The sequence below is a fragment of the Phyllobates terribilis genome, unplaced genomic scaffold, assembly GCF_046119375.1.
Source record: "Phyllobates terribilis strain yellow unplaced genomic scaffold, ASM4611937v1 Scaffold_4__5_contigs__length_816908805, whole genome shotgun sequence".
Classification (NCBI taxonomy): domain Eukaryota; kingdom Metazoa; phylum Chordata; class Amphibia; order Anura; family Dendrobatidae; genus Phyllobates; species Phyllobates terribilis.
Window position 1 is genome coordinate 684410034 of NW_027362764.1, and position 22419 is coordinate 684432452.

General features: G+C 45.6%; 5 pseudogenes; all 5 read right to left on the bottom strand.

Moving 5' to 3' along the window:
- Window positions 1-2264: 2264 nt before the first annotated feature.
- On the bottom strand, window positions 2265-2373 carry LOC141269168 (5S ribosomal RNA; annotated as a pseudogene).
- A 939-nt stretch (window positions 2374-3312) lies between these two features.
- LOC141269239 (5S ribosomal RNA) lies at window positions 3313-3432 on the bottom strand (annotated as a pseudogene).
- Window positions 3433-11114: 7682 nt separating this feature from the next.
- LOC141269228 (5S ribosomal RNA) lies at window positions 11115-11234 on the bottom strand (annotated as a pseudogene).
- Window positions 11235-11855: 621 nt separating this feature from the next.
- On the bottom strand, window positions 11856-11974 carry LOC141269205 (5S ribosomal RNA; annotated as a pseudogene).
- A 934-nt stretch (window positions 11975-12908) lies between these two features.
- Window positions 12909-13028, bottom strand: LOC141268726 (5S ribosomal RNA; annotated as a pseudogene).
- Window positions 13029-22419: the final 9391 nt, after the last annotated feature.

The following is a 22419-nucleotide window of genomic DNA, read 5'->3' on the forward strand; positions in this document are numbered from 1 at the left end:
AATTATGGAAATTCATTTGGAATGTTAATCGATAATCATTTTTCTGAGTTCTATGCCTCAGCCATCGTGTCTAGTTGACATGCGCTATTTGTGTGTGTATTTTTGGTTCACTACCATATGTAGAACAGGTGTCCATACGACTGGCTATAAAAGCCCATGGTACAGAAAGGGGGGGCTCTCTTGCTCTGCCCACCCCACAAGACACAGAATCTTCATGCTGAGAAGCAGATGACATGTAGGCCTGGACACATGCTGGACAAAGACATGATTTACCAACCAGGATCCAAGGAAAGATGGGTGAATCTCAACAATTAAACAATTAAGCTAAGTATGGACAAATGAACAATTAGTTTATAACTAATTATTGTATGTACCTGCTGCAATCTGATTCTTTTTAATGGACAATCCAAGAATAAATAGATACATTTTTTTATAAGAACATCGTGATATTGATACTTTGAGAAGTCCTCAGTAGAAAAAAATAATACAGGAAGAGTATTATTTTACTGTCTCCCATCCAAGTACTAACCAGGCCCAACACTGCTTAGCTTCCGAGATCAGATGAGATCGGGCATGTTCAGGGTGGTGTGGCCGTAGGCAGAGACAAGCCTCTCACTTGCTGCTTTTCTACTTTGACGTCTGGCTGCCGGCTGCCCTTTCCAGTGCTCAGCAAGACCAGGTCCTTTTGTGCTTTCCCTTCTCTTCAATTTTTTTGCTGGCTTCCTTAAAAGGTCTTGGAGACACAACACCCCACTCAGAGCCGCTGAGCTCACTGATCGGCTGCAGCGCTGTAGACGGAACGTCAGCTTCACGGCCAATGCCACAGGCCGGGAGCAGAGGCGAGACTCACCGATAGACCCGGGTAGGTTGAGTAGAGCGCGGTTAGTTGCTTTCTAATAGCCTGCAGCCAGGGATTAACTTTTAATCAAAGGGAACAATCCCTTTGACTGTCTGCAGCGCGCCACACCTAGGAAGCGCACTCTTACACACAAGCCAGAATGCACACGTGCTCGCACGTGACAACACCCCCTATCTGCCCCTACAACCTCTCCGTCACCATGCGTCAGACTCTCCTGCCTGTTTTATGATTTCAGGGCCCTAGCAGGAATCACCCCCTCCCCTCCCCAATTCCTTCCGCACCTTCCTTGCACTGAGGTTAGCTCTTTGTCAGCCGTCTGGCTTGGTTAGAAAAGCTTCTTTGCAGAGAAACATGTTACTTCTGCTGGCCCTCGCTAGGCGGCCGGCATCCAAAACCTTCCCTGGGCACCTGCTGAAAGCCTGGCCCCTTCACGGCCCAGGGTGCTTTTAATGCCATCATTTCCACACGGCGAGCTGAGGAGTCAATAAGCACTCCTAGCCGAGACAAGGAGCTCGGTGTCAGGCCTGCGTGAAGGGCGGCGTGGTAGCGTACTTAGCTGCCAAGTGGCTCAGAGGCCTTGGGGCTGCCATCATCTAAGTTACTTAAGGTCGGTGTCTGGCAAGGCGCCGTTCCATGCTAGCCGAGCTGGGCAGTAGGGCAAAACGTCATCAAAATGGTCTACAGCACCCGATGTTCCCCCATCCAAGTACTGTCTGAGCCCAGCCATGCTTTGCTTCCGAGATCAGACGAGATCGGGCGTATCCAAGATGGTATGGCCAGTAGACGCTGCTCGATCCATCACCCGGCCAGCCTTTCTCAGGATCGCTTGATGGCGAGCAATCTGGCCGTGATGGTGCGGGCTCCGAAGGGTCCATGGAAAGTCTGTGCCGTCCCTACAGGTGTGGTTTGTTTAGCAGTGATTCACCCGCCGCATCAGGTGTCTTCAAAAATGTCTCAGTGCAGGGTCTCCTGCAGGCTAAACCCTTCATCGCGGTAATGTGACAGAAAGAGCAAGCTGGACCCGTAACTTAGGGGCGGAGCGAGACGTCCAGGGGTGAATGAAGGAAGAGGGTGAGATGGTTGCCAGTGACTTTGAGCTGCTCTTCAGGGGGGAGGGTCGTGTTGCCTGCAAAGGTCTTCTGCTTGGGGTTACCGGTGGTTGCCTCCAGCCACCCGGGAGACGCTGGTCCTGGTGAAAGGAGCCTAGTATTAAAAGTAAATAAGCAACAATGCTGGAGGCCCACGGTGATCAGAAGGATGCTGGTATTTTGCAGAGATGAAATAGCGCAAGAGAGAAAGCAAATGAAAAAAAGAAAAGAGAATGAATGTGTGCACTTGTGAAAGGGAATGGAAAAAGGGCATAGAAGAGAGTGCCCCCTGCTGGTGGAAGGAAGGAAAAAGCAAAAACCTACAGCACATGGTATTCCCAGGTGGTCTCCCATCCAAGTACTAACCAGGCCCAACCCTGCTTAGCTTCCAAGATCAGGCGTGTTCAAGGTGGTATGGCCATAGGCAGAGACAAGCTTCTCACATGCTGCTTTTCTACTTTGACGTCTGGCTGCCGGCTGCCCTTTCCAGTGCTCAGCAAGACCAGGTCCTTTTGTGCTTTCCCTTCTCTTCAATTTTTTTGCTGGCTTCCTTAAAAGGTCTTGTAGACACAACGCCCCACTCAGAGCCGCTGAGCTCACTGATCGGCTGCAGCGCTGTCGACGGAACGTCAGCTTCACGGCCAATGCCACAGGCCGGGAGCAGAGGCGAGACTCATCGGTAGACCCGGGTAGGGTGAGTAGAGCGCGGTTAGTTGCTTTCTAATAGCCTGCAGCCGGGGATTAACTTTTAATGAAAGCAAACAATCCCTTTGACTGTCTGCAGCGCGCCACACCTAGGAAGCGCACTTTCACACACAAGCCAGCATGCACACATGCTCGCACGTGACAACACCCCCTATCTGCCTCTACAACCTCTCCGTCACCATGCGTCAGACTCTCCTGCCTGTTTTATGATTTCAGGGCCCTAGCAGGAATCACCCCCCCTCCCCAATTCCTTCCGCACCTTCCTTGCCTTCCTTGCACTGAGGTTAGCTCTTTGTCAGCCGTCTGGCTTGGTTACACAAGTTCTTTGCAGAGAAACATGTTACTTCTGCTGGCCCTCGCTAGGCGGCCGGCATCTAAAACCTTCCCTGGGCACCTGCTGAAAGCCTGGCCCCTTCACGGCCCCGGGTGCTTTTAACGCCATCATTTCCACACGGCGAGCTGCGGAGTCAATAAGCACTCCTAGCCGTGGCAAGGAGCTTGGTTTCAAGCCTGCGTGAAGGCGGCGGGGTAGCGTACTTAGCTGCCATCTGGCTCAGAGGCCTTGGGGCTTCCATCATCTAAGTTACTTAAGGTCGGTGTCCGGCAAGGCGCCGTTCCATGCTAGCCGAGCTGGGCAGTAGGGCAAAACGTCATCAAAATGGTCTACAGCACCCGGTGTTCCCAGGAGGTCTCCCATCCAAGTACTGTCTGAGCCCAGCCCTGCTTTGCTTCCAAGATCAGACAAGATCAGGTGTATCCAAGGTGATATGGCCAGTAGACGCTGCTTGATCCATTGCCCGGCAAGCCTTTCTCAGGATCGCTTGGTGGCGAGCAATCTGGCCGTGACGGGGCGGGCTCCGAAGGGTCCTTGCAAAGGCTGTGCCGTCCCTACAGGTGTGGTTTGTTTAGCAGTGATTCACCCGCCGCATCAGGTGTCTTCAAAAATGTCTCGGCGCAGGGTCTCCTGCAGGCTAAACCCTTCATCGCGGTAATGTGACAGAAAGAGCAAGCTGGACCCGTAACTTGGGGGCGGAGCGAGACGTCCAGGGGTGAATGAAGGAAGAGGGTGAGATGGTTGCCAGTGACTTTGAGCTACTCTTCAGGGGGGAGGGTCGTGTTGCCTGCAAAGGTCTTCTGCTTGGGGTTACCGGTGGTTGCCTCCAGCCACCCGGGAGACGCTGGTCCTGGTGAAAAGGAGCCTAGTATTAAAAGTAAATAAGCAACAATGCTGGAGGCCCACGGTGATCAGAAGGATGCTGGTATTTTGCAGAGATGAAATAGCGCAAGAGAGAAAGCAAATGAAAAAAAGAAAAGAGAATGAATGTGTGCACTTGTGAAAGGGAATGGAAAAAAGGCATAGAAGAGAGTGGCCCCTGCTGGTGGAAGGAAGGAAAAAGCAAAAGCCTACAGCACCTGGCATTCCCAGGCGGTCTCTGTTAAATGGTTAATTATGGAAATTCATTTGGAATGTTAATCGATAATCATTTTTCTGAGTTCTTTGCCTCAGCCATCGTGTCTAGTTGACATGCGCTATTTGTGTGTGTATTTTTGGTTCACTACCATATGTAGAACAGGTGTCCATACGACTGGCTATGAAAGCCCATGGTACAGAAAGGGGGGGCTCTCTTGCTCTGCCCACCCCACAAGACACAGAATCTTCATGCTGAGAAGCAGATGACATGTAGGCCTGGACACATGCTGGACAAAGACATGATTTACCAGCCAGGATCCAAGGAAAGAAGGGTGAATCTCAACAATTAAGCTAATTATGGACAAATGGACAATTACTTTATAACTAATTATTGTATGTACCTCCTGCAATCTGATTCTTTTTAATGGACAATCCAAGAATAAATAGATACATTTTTTTATAAGAATATCATGATATTGATACTTTGAGAAGTCCTCAGTAGAAAAAAATAATACAGGAAGAGTATTATTTTGCAATGGTGAGCCAGCCAGTCCTGTTTTTTTGTTTTTTAAATTAAGTAAGTGAATTTCTTCCGTGAACAAGGACCTACAGACTGAGGAAAGACAGGAAGCAGAGGTACTAACAAGGAACAGAATCACACAGGAAAAGAATCAGACGAACTGAAGACAGGACGTGCTGATAAAGAGAAGCCAAGGAATCTTAAGGTAAGCAAAATATGGATATAATTTCTTCTTTTGCTAAACAAAGTAATATTAATTTCAAAGTTAATGTAGGAGATGACATAGAAGTTTTGTGGCTCAGTTTATACAAAGAATGTGAATTGCAGAATTTACAGTTAACTTCTAAATTGGTAAATAGAGACAAACAGAAATTGAGAAATATTCTACATTTGCTAGATTTTTTTCATAGTCTTGTGTTAGAGATTTCTAAGCAGGAAAATAGTGTAGAAGTGTCAGACGGTGATACTGATTCAGACTGTAATGTGGAAAATGAACAAGAAGTAAGACACGTATCTGTAACTGAAGGTGACCTTGGGTCTGACCAAGAAACGGACATACAGAAACCTGACATGGGAGGAGACATGACTGACATACGAGAAACCGACATACTAGGTGATGTGGGAGGAGACGTGAGTGACGTAGGAGGAACGGACGTACAAGAGCCACTAAAAATATCAGAGAATTCTGGAATTACCCAGGCTCAACTCCAAATTAAAATGAGGAAAAATTTGCTGAAATTATACAAAATCATGCCAAAATATGATGTCAAAATCCATGCCTGTAGAAATTCAAAGACATTTGAGAGCTTCTCTGATAAGTTTGATTTATCCAATGAGGAGAGGAATCAATTATTTAAAATATGGATTCCTGTGACATTGTCCAGACGTTTACATTTAATGCCCTGTGAAAATGACTCTCCTAATGGATGGGAAAATGATTCGGACAGATTAAGATATTTGATTTATTGTGTCACAAAGGATTTTCCCAACATAGAAGATCTGCAGAAACTAAGGATTGGTAGGAAGGAATGTGCATATACATTCATGTCCATATTTGAACGGTTGTACAAAGCTCTCATCAAAAATGGAAAAGTACAACATATGATAACAACTTTTGTACAAAAATTCAAATTCCTAAATTCAGTTTCCCAAGTTATGGCATCACAAAAAAATTCATTATTTGAATGTGCGCAGATGCTGGATTTTGTTAGAAAACATGAGAATCGTGAAAAGAAAATAAATCAAACTAAATTTATAAAACCAGGAAAGGTAAAATCTTACCAAAATCCAATATCAAACTCTCCTAGACTGAGTCATCCCCATAGTGAACTCTATCAAATGCGCAGAAGATTTCATATATGTTATAAGCCATATCAGCCAGTGCAAAGATCCATCTCTCCACAGAATGAGTTAATTCTCAGTCAGAACTGTGATTCTCTAAAAAGGAAAATGGCTGAAACTGATGGACAGAGACAGGTGAGACGACCAACTCACAGTGACGTCATGGAATGTGGACAGAAGAACAGGCAGTTCTCTGAGGTTTTGAAGGATAGAAAAATGTCTTTCCTAAATAGGGCGTTCCTGGAGATATTTGAGAGAGACAGAAGATTTTGTTTAGGGAGTGGCTAAGGAAAAACTGTAATTATAATGTTGTATCAAAATGTAATACAATGTCTCAATATTTATTTATAATCTTATACACTAAAATTGTAGTTACATAGTTTCTAATAGTTCATATATATATATATATATATATATATATATATATATATATATATATACACTTGTCTAAGAAGAGATTGCGTATAATTGTATTTATATATACGTTTATAAAATATATATATATATTAATTAATAAATTAGAACTTCATATATATAAATTTAAGAAGCAATATTTTGAATTACATTAGAACCAACCAATATATGTATAAGATATTTAAATAAATCTGTTTCTGTATGAATTTGATATTTAATTTTATTTTCTTATATTTCCTTAGACTTTTCATTCCAAAGCAGGATTTGATCAAAGAACTCTAAAATGGATTTATTTCTTTATTCACACAGGAAGTGAAAAAATTGCATGATTTTATGTGTATAACATTTTAAAATAATAACAATATATCTAGTTGAACTATAATATATATGTAATACTTATTAATTCTTTTGTGTTGCTAATATTTTCTGTGCATGAAGTGTTCGTGCAAATTAAAGTAGCTTTACAGCATGACGTGTGACAGCTGCGGCCTTTGAACTTTGAGCTAATAGTATAGTATCCCATTCATTCTATTTTCAACTGATGTAACTTAAGACCGGGCAGCCAGTGAAAAAAGAATCTAAGACAAGAGTTTTTTCAAGTGTCTGAAATTCCAGTGACTTACTCTCATATTATATAATATGTACTTGGGGAATATTCAAAGAAATATAAAGATATTCAATTGATATGGCAATGCGCATTAATAAATTGGGATACAACAATTTTGGGTTAAATATATATATATATATATATAAAACTTCATATGTGGAATGTTTGAGTTGAACAGATCTGTGAATGTCAGAGTGAAGGTGACAGATGAGTAAATCAGCAGCTGCTAAGTGTGATTGATGTGACAGAGGCCTCGTATGTTTGTATGTTTGAAAAAAAAAATGTTTCTTTATGTGAAGGTACAAAAATATATTTAATTCTGAGGAAATTATAATACATAATTAGGTATTACTGTATCTACATATATATATTTCTATATTTCTTTAATAATTATTATTTCTTGATTTAACTAATAGTGGATAAGGGCAACCACACATCAAAATGGTTTACAAAGCAAATTTATATTTAGAATAATTTTCCACATGATAATATTCTTGAATAACTATAATATTATTTTTAATGGTTACCTAAATAGGTACACACCTCTCTTTAGTCAAATCTATGCTACTCATCGATATGAAATTTATGCACAATATTTCTAGAAGAATAATTATTTTTAATTTGGTTCTGATATATACATAAATTTTATAAAATAATATTTTTGGTATTAAGTGGGAAAATGTGTTTTTGATCCTGATTACATAATCACTTTTGATCAATACTTATTTTCCACACATTTTAATAAAGAAGAAATAATAATAAGGTACTATGGTATAATTAAGAAGGGTATTACATGCAAAGTTGCATAATTTAATATTTTTTGGTGGTACAAGGTTATGACAAATATGAAATCATCCAGATAATGGAGATATAAGGGTATTTTTTATGGAGAATATAATTACTCTGCATTTGTCATTAAAATTTAAAGGCCTTATTTTTATTTTTATTCTTATTTTTACTCTTAATTTTATTTTTCATTTTTAAAATTTTATTCTTACTTTATACTTCTTATTTTTCTATTTTTTCATTTTTTAATTCTCATTTGATTTTATTTGAGTTCAATATCTCAATTGAGAAAACACATTAATATTTAATAAAGTAATGTCTAATACAAGAGTATTGCTTCATTAAATATATATTGCTAAGGAAAAAAATGTTTACATTTTCTGAGTAAACACAACAATTCATTCATTCATTTATTCATTCATTCATTCATTCATTCATACATTCATATATTTATTCATTTTGGTTCAGGAGTATACATTCTTTGATATTATTGGTTTAATAAAGATATAAAAACTTGTTTTTTCAAAATACACTGACACCTATGGGTTGGAAAAGGTAATTACACCTATGACATAAAAATGTTCTATCATATGGAGAACTTGATTGATAATGAATTATTATCTATTATTGTTTATTATTCCAAACATAATTTATTTTAATATTTTGATAATAATTAGATGGATATTACTGATTGCTATGGTACGCTGTGATATTATAGGTTAGGATAAACTGCCAGATTTGGTATCAGATTAGGGAATGAAGACTTCAATCAAGACATCGCAATTATGAATTCTATCTTAATAAAGACTTTTAATTTTTATAAATCAAAGAGATTCTCAAAAGTTACAAGAAGAAGCAACTGATATCCGGACGTCTCAGAAGGTAACAGGTGTGAATGCTGAGTGTTATAATAGACTGTGTCCATTACATACAATACAATTCACACCACTGATCGCCAGGACGGCAGAGGACGATGATCCTATATGTACTGTGTTGTGTTTAAGTTTCATCACGTTCCAGTGGTTTCTTATCACCTGCAACGCTTCAATGAAAGCTGGTGAACAGGTAATACCTGGCATATGTGTCCTGTATATAAAGGACTGAGTACTGGTTATGGTGCTATATAAAGCAGGAAAGTGGCAAGTTAACCCTTGCTTTACTGACCAAAGACGTCACATCTGTTCCAAAAGTGACACGAGACCAGTGCGGACACACGGAAGTTTCCAAAGACGATCCAACGTAAGTCCAGGTGACACTGCACAGATATTAAAGCTACATTTCATCCATGGACTTTGTTTTCTTATCAACTGACACACATGATCTTTCTAATAAAGAGTACAGTTTATGGACTGAACAATAATGAACACAATTATGGACTGTACAATATCTACATGCTGTAATTTATTTCAAAGGAGTTTTCATCTAAAGACTGTTATAAAAGAACCAAGAAGAAGACGAGACGACGACCCGATGACATCAGATGATGACGATTGAACCCGCGATTGCTTCAATTTAGATATAGGGAAGTATAATTATACATATTAAATGAATATTAGTTACGGCTTACCATAGCATGAATTCACATCATTATATAACAATAATCCGATATTGATACTATTATTACTATTATTATTATTATGGAAATTTAATGATATTGCCAAGGAAGAAGGAAAGAAAAAATGATTGATGAATGTATCTTCTTTTGAGATATTTCAGTTAAAGTCCTTTTATTCTCAAAAAAGGGGGAAATGTTAAATGGTTAATTATGGAAATTCATTTGGAATGTTAATCGATAATCATTTTTCTGAGTTCTATGCCTCAGCCATCGTGTCTAGTTGACATGCGCTATTTGTGTGTGTATTTTTGGTTCACTACCATATGTAGAACAGGTGTCCATACGACTGGCTATAAAAGCCCATGGTACAGAAAGGGGGGGCTCTCTTGCTCTGCCCACCCCACAAGACACAGAATCTTCATGCTGAGAAGCAGATGACATGTAGGCCTGGACACATGCTGGACAAAAACATGATTTACCAGCCAGGATCCAAGGAAAGATGGGTGAATCTCAACAATTAAGCAAATTATGGACAAATGGACAATTACTTTATAACTAATTATTGTATGTACCTGCTGCAATCTGAATCTTTTTAATGGACAATCCAAGAATAAACAGATACATTTTTTTATAAGAATATCGTGATATTGATACTTTGAGAAGTCCTCAGAAGAAAAAAATAATACAGGAAGAGTATTATTTTACAGTCTCCCATCCAAGTACTAACCAGGCCAGACCCTGTTTAGCTTCTGAGATCAGATGAGATCGGGCGTGTTCAGGGTGGTGTGTCCGTAGACAGAGACACGCCTCTCACTTGCTGCTGAAGGCTAAACCCTTCATCGCGGTAATGTGACAGAAAGAGCAAGCTGGACCCGTAACTTGGGGGCGGAGCGAGACGTCCAGGGGTGAATGAAGGAAGAGGGTGAGATGGTTGCCAGTGACTTTGAGCTGCTCTTCAGGGGGGAGGGTCATGTTGCCTGCAAAGGTCTTCTGCTTAGGGTTACCGGTGGTTGCCTCCAGCCACGCGGGAGACGCTGGACCTGGTGAAAAGGAGCCTAGTATTAAAAGTAAAGAAGCAACAATGCTGGAGGCCCACGGTGATCAGAAGGATGCTGGTATTTTGCAGAGGTGAGACTCACCGGTAGACCTGGGTAGGGTGAGTAGAGCGCGGTTAGTTGCTTTCTAATAGCCTGCAGCCGGGGATTAACTTTTAATGAAAGGGAACAATCACTTTGACTATCTGCAGCACGCCACACCTAGGAAGCGCACTCTCACACACAAGCCAGCATGCACACGTGCTCGCACGTGACAACACCCCCTATCTGCCCCTACAACCTCTCCGTCACCATGCGTCAGACTCTCCTGCCTGTTTTATGATTTCAGGGCCCTAGCAGGAATCACCCCCCCCTCCCCAATTCCTTCCGCACCTTCCTTGCCTTCCTTGCACTGAGGTTAGCTCTTTGTCAGCCGTCTGGCTTGGTTACACAATCTTCTTTGCAGAGAAACATGTTACTCTGCTGGCCCTCGCTAGGCGGCCGGCATCCAAAACCTTCCCTGGGCACCTGCTGAAAGCCTGGCCCCTTCACGTCCCCGGGTGCTTTTAACGCCATCATTTCCACATAGCAAGCTGCGGAGTCAATAAGCACTCCTAGCCGTGGCAAGGAGCTCGGTGTCAGGCCTGCGTGAAGGCGGCGGGGTAGCGTACTTTGCTGCCAACTGGCTCAGAGGCCTTGGGGCTTCCATCATCTAAGTTACTTAAGGTCGGTGTCCGGCAAGGCGCCGTTCCATGCTAGCCGAGCTGGGCAGTAGGGCAAAACGTCATCAAAATGGTCTACAGCACCCGGTGTTCCCAGGAGGTATCCCATCAAAGTACTGTTCGAGCCCAGCCCTGCTTTGCTTCCGAGATCAGACAAGATCAGGCATATCCAAGGTGGCATGGCCAGTAGACGCTGCTCGATCCATCGTCCGGCCAGCCTTTCTCAGGATCGCTTGGTAGTGAGCAATCTGGCCGTGACGGGGCGGGCTCCGAAGGGTCCATGCAAAGGCTGTGCCGTCCCTACAGGTGTGGTTTGTTTAGCAGTGATTCACCCGCCGCATCAGGTGTCTTCAAAAATGTCTCGGCGCAGGTTCTCCTGCAGGCTAAACCCTTCATCGCGGTAATGTGACAGAAAGAGCGAGTTGGACCTGAAACTTGGAGGCGGAGCGATACGTCCAGGGGTGAATGAAGAAAGAGGGTGAAATGGTTGCCAGTGACTTTGAGCTGCTCTTCAGGGGGGAGGGTCATGTTGCCTGCAAAGGTCTTCTGCTTGGTGTTACCGGTGGTTGCCTCCAGCCACCCGGGAGACGCTGGTCCTGGTGAAAAGGAGCCTAGTATTAAAATTAAATAAGCAACAATGCTGGAGGCCCACGGTGATCAGAAGGATGCTGGTATTTTGCAGAGATGAAATAGCGCAAGAGAGAAAGCAAATGAAAAAAAGAAAAGAGAATGAATGTGTGCACTTGTGAAAGGTAATGGAAAAAATGCATAGAAGAGAGTGCCCCCTGCTGGTGGAAGGAAGGAAAAAGCAAAAGCTTACAGCACCTGGTATTCCCAGGTGGTCTCCCATCCAAGTACTAACCAGGCCCAACCCTGCTTAGCTTCCAATATGAGACAAGATCAGGCGTGTTTAGGGTGGTGTGGCCGTAGGCAGAGGTAAGCTTCTCACTTGCTGCTTTTCTACTTTGAAGTCTGGTTGCCGGATGCCCTTTCCAGTGTTCAGCAAGACCAGGTCCTTTTGTGCTTTCCCTTCTCTTCAATTTTTTTGCTGGCTTCCTTAAAATGTCTTGTAGACACAATGCCCCACTCAGAGCCGCTGAGCTCACTGATCGGCTGCAGCGCTGTCGACGGAACGTCAGCTTCACGGCCAATGCCACAGGCAGGGAGCAGAGGCGAGACTCACCGGTAGACCCGTGTAGGGTGAGTAGAGCACGGCTAGTTGCTTTCTAATAGCCTGCAGCCGGGGATTAACTTTTAATGAAAGGGAACAATCCCTTTGACTGTCTGCAGCGCGCCACACCTAGGAAGCGCAATCTCACACACAAGCCAGCATGCACACGTGCTCGCACGTGACAACACCCCCTATCTGCCCCTACAACCCCTCCATCACCATGAGTCAGACTCTCCTGCCTGTTTTATGATTTCAGGGCCCTAGCAGGAATCACTCCCCCCCCTCCCCAATTCCTTCCTTGCCTTCCTTGCACTGAGGTTAGCTCTTTGTCAAACGTCTGGCTTGGTTACACAAGCTTCTTTGCAGAGAAACATGTTACTTCTGCTGGCCCTCGCTAGGCGGCCGGCATCCAAAACCTTCCCTGGGCACCTGCTGAAAGCCTGGCCCCTTCACGGCCCCGGGTGCTTTCAACGCCATAATTTCCACACGGCGAGCTGCGGAGTCAATAAGCACTCCTAGCCGTGGCAAGGAGCTCGGTGTCAGGCCTGCGTGAAGTCGGCGGGGTAGCGTACTTAACTGCCAACTGGCTCAGAGGCCTTGGGGCTTCCATCATCTAAGTTACTTAAGGTCGGTGTCCGGCAAGGCGCCGTTCCATGCTAGCCGAGCTGGGCAGTAGGGCAAAACGTCATCAAAATGGTCTACAGCACCCGGTGTTCCCAGGAGGTCTCCCATCCAAGTACTGTCTGAGCCCAGCCCTGCTTTGCTTCTGAGATCAGACGAGATCGGGCGTATCGAAGGTGGTATGGCCAGTAGACGCTGCTCGATCCACATCGCCCGGCCAGCCTTTCTCAGGATCGCTTGGTGGCGAGCAATCTGGCCGTGACGGGGCGGGCTCCGAAGGGTCCATGCAAAGGCTGTGCCATCCCTACAGGTGTGGTTTGTTTAGCAGTGATTCACCGGCCGCATCAGGTGTCTTCAAAAATGTCTCGGCGCAGGGTCTCCTGCAGGCTAAACCCTTCATCGCGGTAATGTGACAGAAAGAGCAAGCTGGACCCGTAACTTGGGGGCGGAGCGAGACTTCCAGGGGTGAATGAAGGAAGAGGGTGAGATGGTTGCCAGTGACTTTGAGCTGCTCTTCAGGGGGGAGGGTCATGTTGCCTGTAAAGGTCTTCTGCTTGGGGTTACCGGTAGTGTTGAGCCACCCCCGTAGTGTTCGAGTTCGGTTCGGTTCGTCGAACACCCGTGTGTTCGCCGAACTGTTCGTCGAACTGTTCGTCGAACACCTTCGAACACCGTTAAAACCAATGGCAGGCAAACAAAAACACATAGAAACACATAGAAAACACCGTCAAAGGTGTCCAAAAGCTGACAAACTGCTCAGAAGACATAACTAACACATGGAAAAGTGACAAGTACATATAGTCATGCGAAAATAAAAGAGGTGGAGGAGTAAAAGGAGGGGGAGACACAGATATAGGCATGTCATGCCCTTCTAAAATCCAAAAAGTGAGAAGTCGACACGGCCAGTCCGCTCCTGCCCGTGCCACCTCCGTGTCACCGGGTTTGTGCCAGAGCCGCGGTGAACCCTGACGGCCAGCCCCCCTCTCCCAATACTGGTGCCTTTCCGCTGGTGGGTCGAGCGAGCCCCCCTGTGGTGGAGGCAGCTCTAAGCTTTTTAATTTAAATTGTCTCTCTAATTTGAATGAATACACTTTAAATCCATTTACAAGGATCTATTGGAGGGCAAGTCTCATGCCAGCAGCCGCGGTAATTCCAGCTCCAGTAGCGTCCACTAAAGCTGCTGCAGTTAAAAAGCTTTTATAAGGATCGAGCTCGGCTGTCCACCGCAAGGCATCCTACTGCCAGTCCCAGCCCCTATGCCTTGGGGTGCCTCCTGATGCTCTTCACTAAGTATCCCATGGTCCCGAAGCATTTCCTTTGAAAAAATTAAGTGTCTAAACTACAGGTGGTGCAGCTTGCTTAACAGCCGGGATAATCCGCTGACTAGCAGACACTGCTACTAGGCACAAAGTATTTCCTGGGCTAGATGCAGTTAAAAATTTGTAATTAGATACTCTCGTTGGATGCTGAGAAAGCATTCCATAGAGTCTCCTGGCACGTCATATATGATTCTCTTAAAAAGCTTGGGGTAGGGGTCTAGGGGACCCTTTTATAGCCAAAATCACGGCCCTGTATCGCAATACGTCACCTAGGCTGAAGATAAATGGAACTGTAGCACCCTGAGGGCTCGGTTGCTACAGACGTATTGCACCTCACCCAGAAGTGTGATATCTCACTCTCAGGTAAGGATGGAGTGTGGATCAGGACCCGACACCTGCAAGCATTACACCACATTGCCGTGGGGCAGGGAGACCAATATGCCCCTGAGATGGGCACGACAGTCCCTGTCCCTGGCTGGAGTGGGGGGAGGGAACACTGAGGAAGGGGAACCCTGTAGTGCAGGAGCAGGGAGGAAGCAGTTCCTGGGTGCATTGAGAAGGGAGTATAAAAGGTGGGCACCATCTTAGTTCAGTGCAGAGAAGTCTGAGCAGAAGTGGCAGGGAGCAGGGGCTCTGCATGAGCTCTGCTCCGGAGGCGGGCCTAGTAACAGAGGCCCAGGCCTGGAAGAGGGAGAAGGAAGGAAGAGGAGCGGAGAAGGCTCCAGGAACGAGGAATGAAGGGATCCCAGGGGTGCGGACGGGCGAGTCGCCACCGCACGCCCGAATCCACCTGCGTTGAGGGGTCAGGCCAAAGGGGGAGACCGGTCCCCGGACTAGTGGAGGCAGGAAACGACCCTCAGCTAGAAACCGGAGGCTCTGACATTTTACACCCGCTAGGAAGGCACCACATAGGGTCAGGGAAACTGGCGCCAAGTTTACCAAGAGGAGGCCCGAGGCAGCCGGACAGAAGTGTTGGTAAGAAAGGCCAGACAAAGGACACACAAAGGGGGTCCTGTGAAGTGCTCCAAAGTTATCTGGGAGTTGTCTGAGCCCCTCACCTGGTGAGCACAGTACGACATGGGCAGCCGTTACCTGCAGACGTGGTCTGGATAATAAGAACTGTGAGTAAAGGCCCTGAACTGCATCACTGACTCCGTGTCGTTACTGCTGCTGCCCTGCACCATCACCCCCATCCTCCGCATACACTGCCCTGAGGCTATACTCCTCCCGTGGGGAGTTATGCTACGCTCTGCTGCACCCACAACACCAGCCTCAGCGGTCTGCCCTGTAGCGGCGGTTCACTCTGACCGCAATCCACGGGTGGCGTAGTCGGACATTTAAACATCAAAACCACATAAATAGTTCCGCCACTGGTTTGACCGCCCTGAGCCACGGAACCGGGTCGCCGCCACGAAGACTACAACCACCAGCATCCACCAAAAAGGGTCCGGCTCCGGGTGTCCCAAGGCCCAGGGGGTGCGTCAGAACATTTTCATCACCTTTCACAATCACCAATGGGACAAGGCAGTGATGTCCTCTGTCCCCTCTCTTATACATCCTAGTGACGGAGCACCTGCTCTCATCAATTCGCCATAACCCCAATATTAGGTGGATTGAGGTGGGAGGCACCGAGTACAAGTGCTCTCTATTTGCTGATGATGTCCTAGTATATATCACTCAATCACATATATCCATCCATGCTGTTATGGCTGAAATAGATCACTTTGTTACATGGTAAAATTTTAAAATCAATGCAGCGAAGTCTGAGGCCCTCGATGTCTCCCTCCCCAAATCCATATAGGATTCCATCCAGTCCAACTTTCCCTTTGCCTGGCCCTCACAGGGTATCAAATACTTAGGAATTCCTATTCATAGAGACCTCTCCCATCTATGTTATCTTAATTTTGGGCCCTTTATTGAACAACTCCATACAGACCACGGTTGGCAAGTTAGAACTGTAAGATTCACTACGTGAACCACTGGTGTTTTGTGGAAAAGCACATGTACACTGCGTTCCAAATTATTATGCAAAAAGTGTTTAGGAGTGATAAGGGAAGAATTTGTTTGTTTGTCAGTTAAACTCATTGATGGTGATGTGTGTCAGGGCTCTTTATATTACTGTAAGCAATTGCAGACACCTGTGCTAATTAGTTTGGCAGGTGTGTCCAATGAAAGGCAAGACTACTTAAGAAGGCTCTCTCACATTATTAAGCAGCCTACATTTTCTGCCAAAATGGGAAAGAAAAAGGATGTGTCGGCTGCTGAGAAGCAACAAATTGTGGAGTGTTTAGGTCAAGGCATGACTACAATCAACATTGTGCGATGATCAGGATGAAGTGTCTTGGCAATCAAGAAGTATGTAGCTGATTCACAGTACACACGTGTGCGTGCAGATAAGGGCAAATTGAGGACTCTTTCCTACAGGCAATTACGTCAGGTTGAAAGAGCAGCGGCAAAAAAGCCTTGTCATAGCAGCAGACAAGTTTTTGAAGCTGCTTGTGCCTCCAACGTCCCCCGAACAACAAGATGCAGGGTCCATCAGAGGTTTGCAGCTGTGCATGCGCCATCCTGTCGACCTCCTCTATCCACTTCACACAAGCAGAAACGGCTCCAGTGGGCCAAACATTACATGAAGACTGATTTCAAAACTGTTTTGTTCACAGATGAGTGCCGTGCAGCGCTCGATGGTCCAGATGGATGGAGTGGAGGATGGCTGGTTGATGGACACCACACGCAAACACGGCTACAGCGCCAACAAGGAGGAGGTGGAGTAATGTTTTGGGCTGGAATCATGGGGAGAGAGATTGTCGGCCCCTTTAGGATCCCTGAAGGCGCTAAAGATGAACTCCATAATGTATGTGGATTTTCTCAAACAGCACTTCCTGCCATGGTTCAAGAAGAAGAACCGTGTATTTCACAGCAAGATCATTTTTCTGCATGATAATGCACCATCTCATGCTGCACATAAAACATCTGCATCTCTGGCTGATATGGGCATAAAAGGGGACAAACTTATGGTGTGACCCCCATGCTCCCCTGACCTCTACCCCATTCAGAACCTTTGGAGCATCATTAAAAGGAGTGTCTATGATGGCGGGAGGCAGTTCACATCTAAGCAACAGCTCTGGGAGGGTATTCTGTCCTCATGCAAAACAATTGAAGCAGAAACCATCCAAAACCTGACAAATTCAATGGACGAGAGAGTTCAGAAGCTCCTTTCGAACAAGGGGTCCTATGTGAAAATGTAACATCACCTAGAATAAAGTTTTGAGTTGAAAACTGTTTGATTTCAGTTTCTAACAACCTGCTAATGCTTATAATTTCAAAAATGACCATTTTTTTGGTCTTTATTAAAATGAAAAGGTTGATCGAAAAGTTTGGGGGATCTAAGAGTGTGGCAACCCAGTAGTCATGATTACTTCGAATTCTGACAATATGAGGGTCATGCTGCAGGTAGTGCAGCAAGAAGGCACTTATGTGCCTTGCGCATCTCGGAGCCCCAAAATTATTTTCCGGGCTAGATGCAGCTAAAAATTATTTTTAATTTTAAATCTGGTAAAGCTTTAGTATAGATGGCCTAATAGGATCAGTGCTGCACACTGCTACAAAGCCCAAATTATTTTCCAGTCAAGATACAGATAAACATGATTAGTAATTTGAAAGTTTAAAACGGTTGGTAGGGTGATTTTAACCAATCATCAAGCTTTTACTCTCCCCAGGATGACACAGGGGTAGAAAAGTCGTTTCGGATCCATGATTTGTTCATCTTTATGAACGTGAGTCTGTCTACATTATCAGTGGAGAGCCGCGTGCGCTTATCTGTCAGCACACCACCAGCAGCGCTGAACACACGTTCAGACAGAACGCTGGCTGCGGGGCATGACAAGATCTCCAAGGCGTAAGTGGCTAGCTCCGGCCATTTATCCAGATTGGAAGCCCAAAAACAGCAAGGGTCCAGTGACACAGTCGTGGCTTCAATGTTTACTTGGAGATACTCCTGTACCATCGTCTCTAGGCGTTGACTATGTGTCAGACTTCTTGTCTCCTGTGGCCTTGCAAAGGATGGGCTAAAAAAGTGGTGAAATGATTCCGCAAAATTGATGTTACCAGCAGATACTGTGATTCTGTTACGGTTTGAGTGCTGAACACTTGACGGTCCCACGGTTGGCAAGTTGGAACTGTGAGATTCACTACGTGCACCACTGGTATTTTGTGGAAAAGCACATGTAAGATTCTGCAACAGTCTCTGCTGATACTCCTGCATGCGTGCATCCCTTTCTATGGCAGGAATAATTTCTGCAAATTTACTTTTGTACCGGGGATCTAACAGTGTGGCAACCCAGTAGTCAGGATTATTTCTAATTCTCACAATTCGAGGGTCATGTTGCAGGTAGTGCAGCAAGAAGGCACTCAAGTGTGTTGCGCATCCAGGAGCACCAAGTCCCTGTTGTGTTGGTTGCGAGGTAACAATCATGCTTCCTTCCTCTGTCCTCTCCCCCCAACCTCGCACAACAGAAATGTGATCAAGGTCTCCCTCATCTGATGAGTCTTCCATCAGTTCGTCCTCCACTTCTTCCTGGGCTCCTGCACCTTCCTCACTAGTTTGGCTGCTACCATGCGCCCTGGTAAAACCATCTCCCCCACCCTCACATGCCTGCCGCCTTGGTGCTGCCGACCGTCTGGACCTTGCAGATGTTAGCCCTTCCGCATACAACTCCTCCTCCTCTACTTCCTCCACCTCCTCTTGTGCCACCACCTGACTCCGAATTCTGTTTAACATGTGCTCCAGCATGTAAATCACCGGAATAGTCATGCTGATAATGGCATCGTCAGCACTAAACATCTTCGTCGCCATTTCAAAACTGTGCAGAAGGGTGCATAGGTCCCTGATCTGAGACCACTCCTCCAGCGTGATTTGCCCCACCTCTGAATCTCGTTGGCCCAGGCTATACGTCAGAACGTATTGCTCCAGGGCTTGTCGGTGCTGCCACAGTCGCTGCAACATGTGCAGAGTTGAATTCCACCGGGTAGGCACATCGCATTTTAGCCGGTGAAGTGGCAGGCCCAACGACTTCTGTAGAGATGTAAGTCGCTGAGCTGCGGGATGCGAACGGCGGAAGTGAGCACACAGCGACCGTGCCCTCTGCAGAAGGCCATCTAGTCTGGGATAGTGGGCTAAAAATTGCTGGACAACCAGGTTCAACACGTGAGCCATACAAGGCACGTGTGTGACATTGCCCCGGCGAAGGGCCACACCCAGGTTTGCAGCATTGTCGCACACGGCCTTCCCTGGTTTCAGGTCCAGTGGAGACAACCATTCATGAAATTGGTTCTCCAGAGCTGACCACAACTCCTCAGCTGTGTGACTCACATTTCCCAGACATTTCAATGTAAAAACCGCCTGATGACGTTGAGCCCTACTGCCAGCATAGTAAGGAGGTGTGCAGGATCCCTTCTGCGCAGTTAGAAAGCTTGTGGCATGACCAGACAGGCTTTGGGTGCAGTTGGAAGACCGAGAGAAGGTTGAGGAGGCAGAAGCAGTGGAGGAACTTTGACATAAAGAGGATTGACGCACAACTCGTGGGGACGGCAAGACTTGGACAGCAGCCCCTTGTCCTGCTGTCACCATAGTTACCCAGTGCCCAGTCATGTAATGCCCCTGTCCATGCCTACTCGTCCAAGTGTCTGTGGTGAAATGCACCCTGTCACACACAGAGTTTCTCAAAGAAGCGGTGATATTATGTGCGACATGCTGGTGGAGCGCAGGCACACCTTTCTTTGAGAAGTAGTGCCGACTGGGCATCTGGTACTGGGGCACTGCGACGGACATAAGGTCTCGAAAATCCTCTGTGTCCACCAGGCGGAAAGGCAGCATTTCTGTAGCCAAGAGCTTGCAGATGGTGAAATTCAACCTCTTAGCTTTCTCATGGCTAGGAGGAAATGGTCTTTTACTTGTCCACATCTGAGGGACCGAGGGCTGGCTATTGTGCTTAGACGGGGTTGATAAGGGTGTCCCCGGCAAACTGCCGGTCTGTGAGGAAGATGCAGGCGGACATGTTAGGTTGCCTTGATCCAAAGGTGGTGCTATCGATGTCGGACAGCGCTCAACACCAGCTGGTGTTACCACCTCCAAAGAAAATGATGACCTGCCAATCACGCTGGCTGTTGCGGGTAAAGAGGTGGCAGGTCTGCGCCCCAAAACAGGTGTGACTGCTGTCCCCCCAGTCACAGAGGATGAAGAGGCCGCGGATGCACAAGATATGGCAGACGGTGGTTGGCCCGGCCGGCTAGGCCGCATTGTAGCACACTGAGCTTCCCACTGCAACTTATGCTTCATGTCCATGTGCCGGTTCATGCATGAAGTACTCAAACTATGTATTTTTTGGCCTCTACTTAGCTTTTGCTGACAAATGTTACAGATAACACGAGTTGGGTCATCTTTATCGATCTGAAAAAATGCCCAGGCTATGCAAGGCTTAGCACCCATGCGACCTGAAGAGCCACCACGACTTGTGGTGAGAGGCAGAGTTGTGTTTGAGGATGCAGTTGTTGACGTGCTTCCAGTACTACGTCTCTGTCCAGGAAGGCGCAACCTGACCTCGTCGTCACTAGCATCTTCCTCCACCTCCTCTGCTGACCTCATCTCTTGGCTGACTGTGGGTTGACAGTAAGTGGGATCTCCGACCTCATCATCATCACCCTGTGCGTTATCACACCCGTCGTCCTCAGAGCCAACCTGTTCCTGCCCTGACAAAAAACTAAAGTTGTCGCTCCAATCAGGTATTTGAGTCTTATCATCGTCTTCCTCATTGTCTCCACCAACAGGAGTTACAGTTTGGGAATGAGGGTCTACATTATGGTCAGAACCTTCTGCGTCTGGTCCTGGATCCGACTCATAAAGATTCTGGGCATCAGTGCAGATCATTTCCTCGTCTGGATTCACAGAAGCGCTGGAGTCGACCTCTGATTCCCAGGCTATAGTATGAATAAACAGCTCTGCAGACTCAACCATCTGTTCTACCTCATACTCAGACGGGCAGCTGGAGATTTTGGAGCTGTGAGGAAGCAAGTGCAATTGGGGTGACACCTTTGAGGACTGGAGTATTTGTGATGTTGAAGTTGATGTGGAGGAGAGCCCACTTAAAGGAGCACTTGATATCCGTTGAAGCACCTGCTGTTTTTGTGCCTCATCTGGAATTTGTAGCGATTGGCGTGGCCGTAAGAAAGGGATCTTATCACATTGTCCGCTAAAAGAAGTAGACATTTTAGTTTGGCTGGAAGATGGTCTTTCTTCTGCAGATGTTACTGTTGCTTTAACACCTACCCCACGGACACAACCTTTTTTCCCCTTCCCAACGCGCCTATTCCCCTTTCCACCAGCAGCAGGCCTTTTTCCACTCATTTTGGTGGTTAACTAATTCACAACTCTGGAGTTGTTTGCACAAAAAAACAATGGATGGTAACCGAGCAGAGCTGAGTGGCCAAACTGTGGTATTAGGCCAAAACTATTGGCTGAGTTAGATGCAGAAAAAAATTATTTTGAATTTGCAACCTGATGGAGGTCAGTATAGATGGATTAATAGAACAAGACCCACACACAGCTAGAAGCCCAATATTTTTTCAGAGGTAGATGCAGAAAAAAATATATTCAGTTTGCAACCTGATGGAGGTCAGTATAGATGGACTAATACAACAAGTCCCACACACAGCTAGAAGCCCAATATTTTTTCAGAGGTAGATGTAGAAAAAAATATATTCAGTTTGCAACCTGATGGAGGTCAGTATAGATGGACTAATACAACAAGTCCCACACACAGCTAGAAGCCCAAATATTTTTTCAGAGGTACTGTAGATGCAGATAAAAATTAGTTTTAATTTGCAACCTGATGGAGGTCAGTATAGATGGACTAATAGAGAAAGTCCGACAAACTACTAGAAAGCCAAATATTTTTTCAGAGCTAGATGCAGAAAAAAATTATATTCAGTTTGCAACCTGATGGAGTTCAGTATAGATGGACTAATAGAGAAAGTCCGACACACTACTAGAAGGCCAAATATTTTTTCAGAGCTAGATGCAGAAAAAAATTATATTCAGTTTGCAACCTGATGGAGGTCAGTATAGATGGATTAATAGAACAAGACCCACACACAGCTAGAAGCCCAATATTTTTTCAGAGGTAGATGCAGGAAAAAAATATATTCAGTTTGCAACCTGATGGAGGTCAGTATAGATGGACTAATACAACAAGTCCCACACACAGCTAGA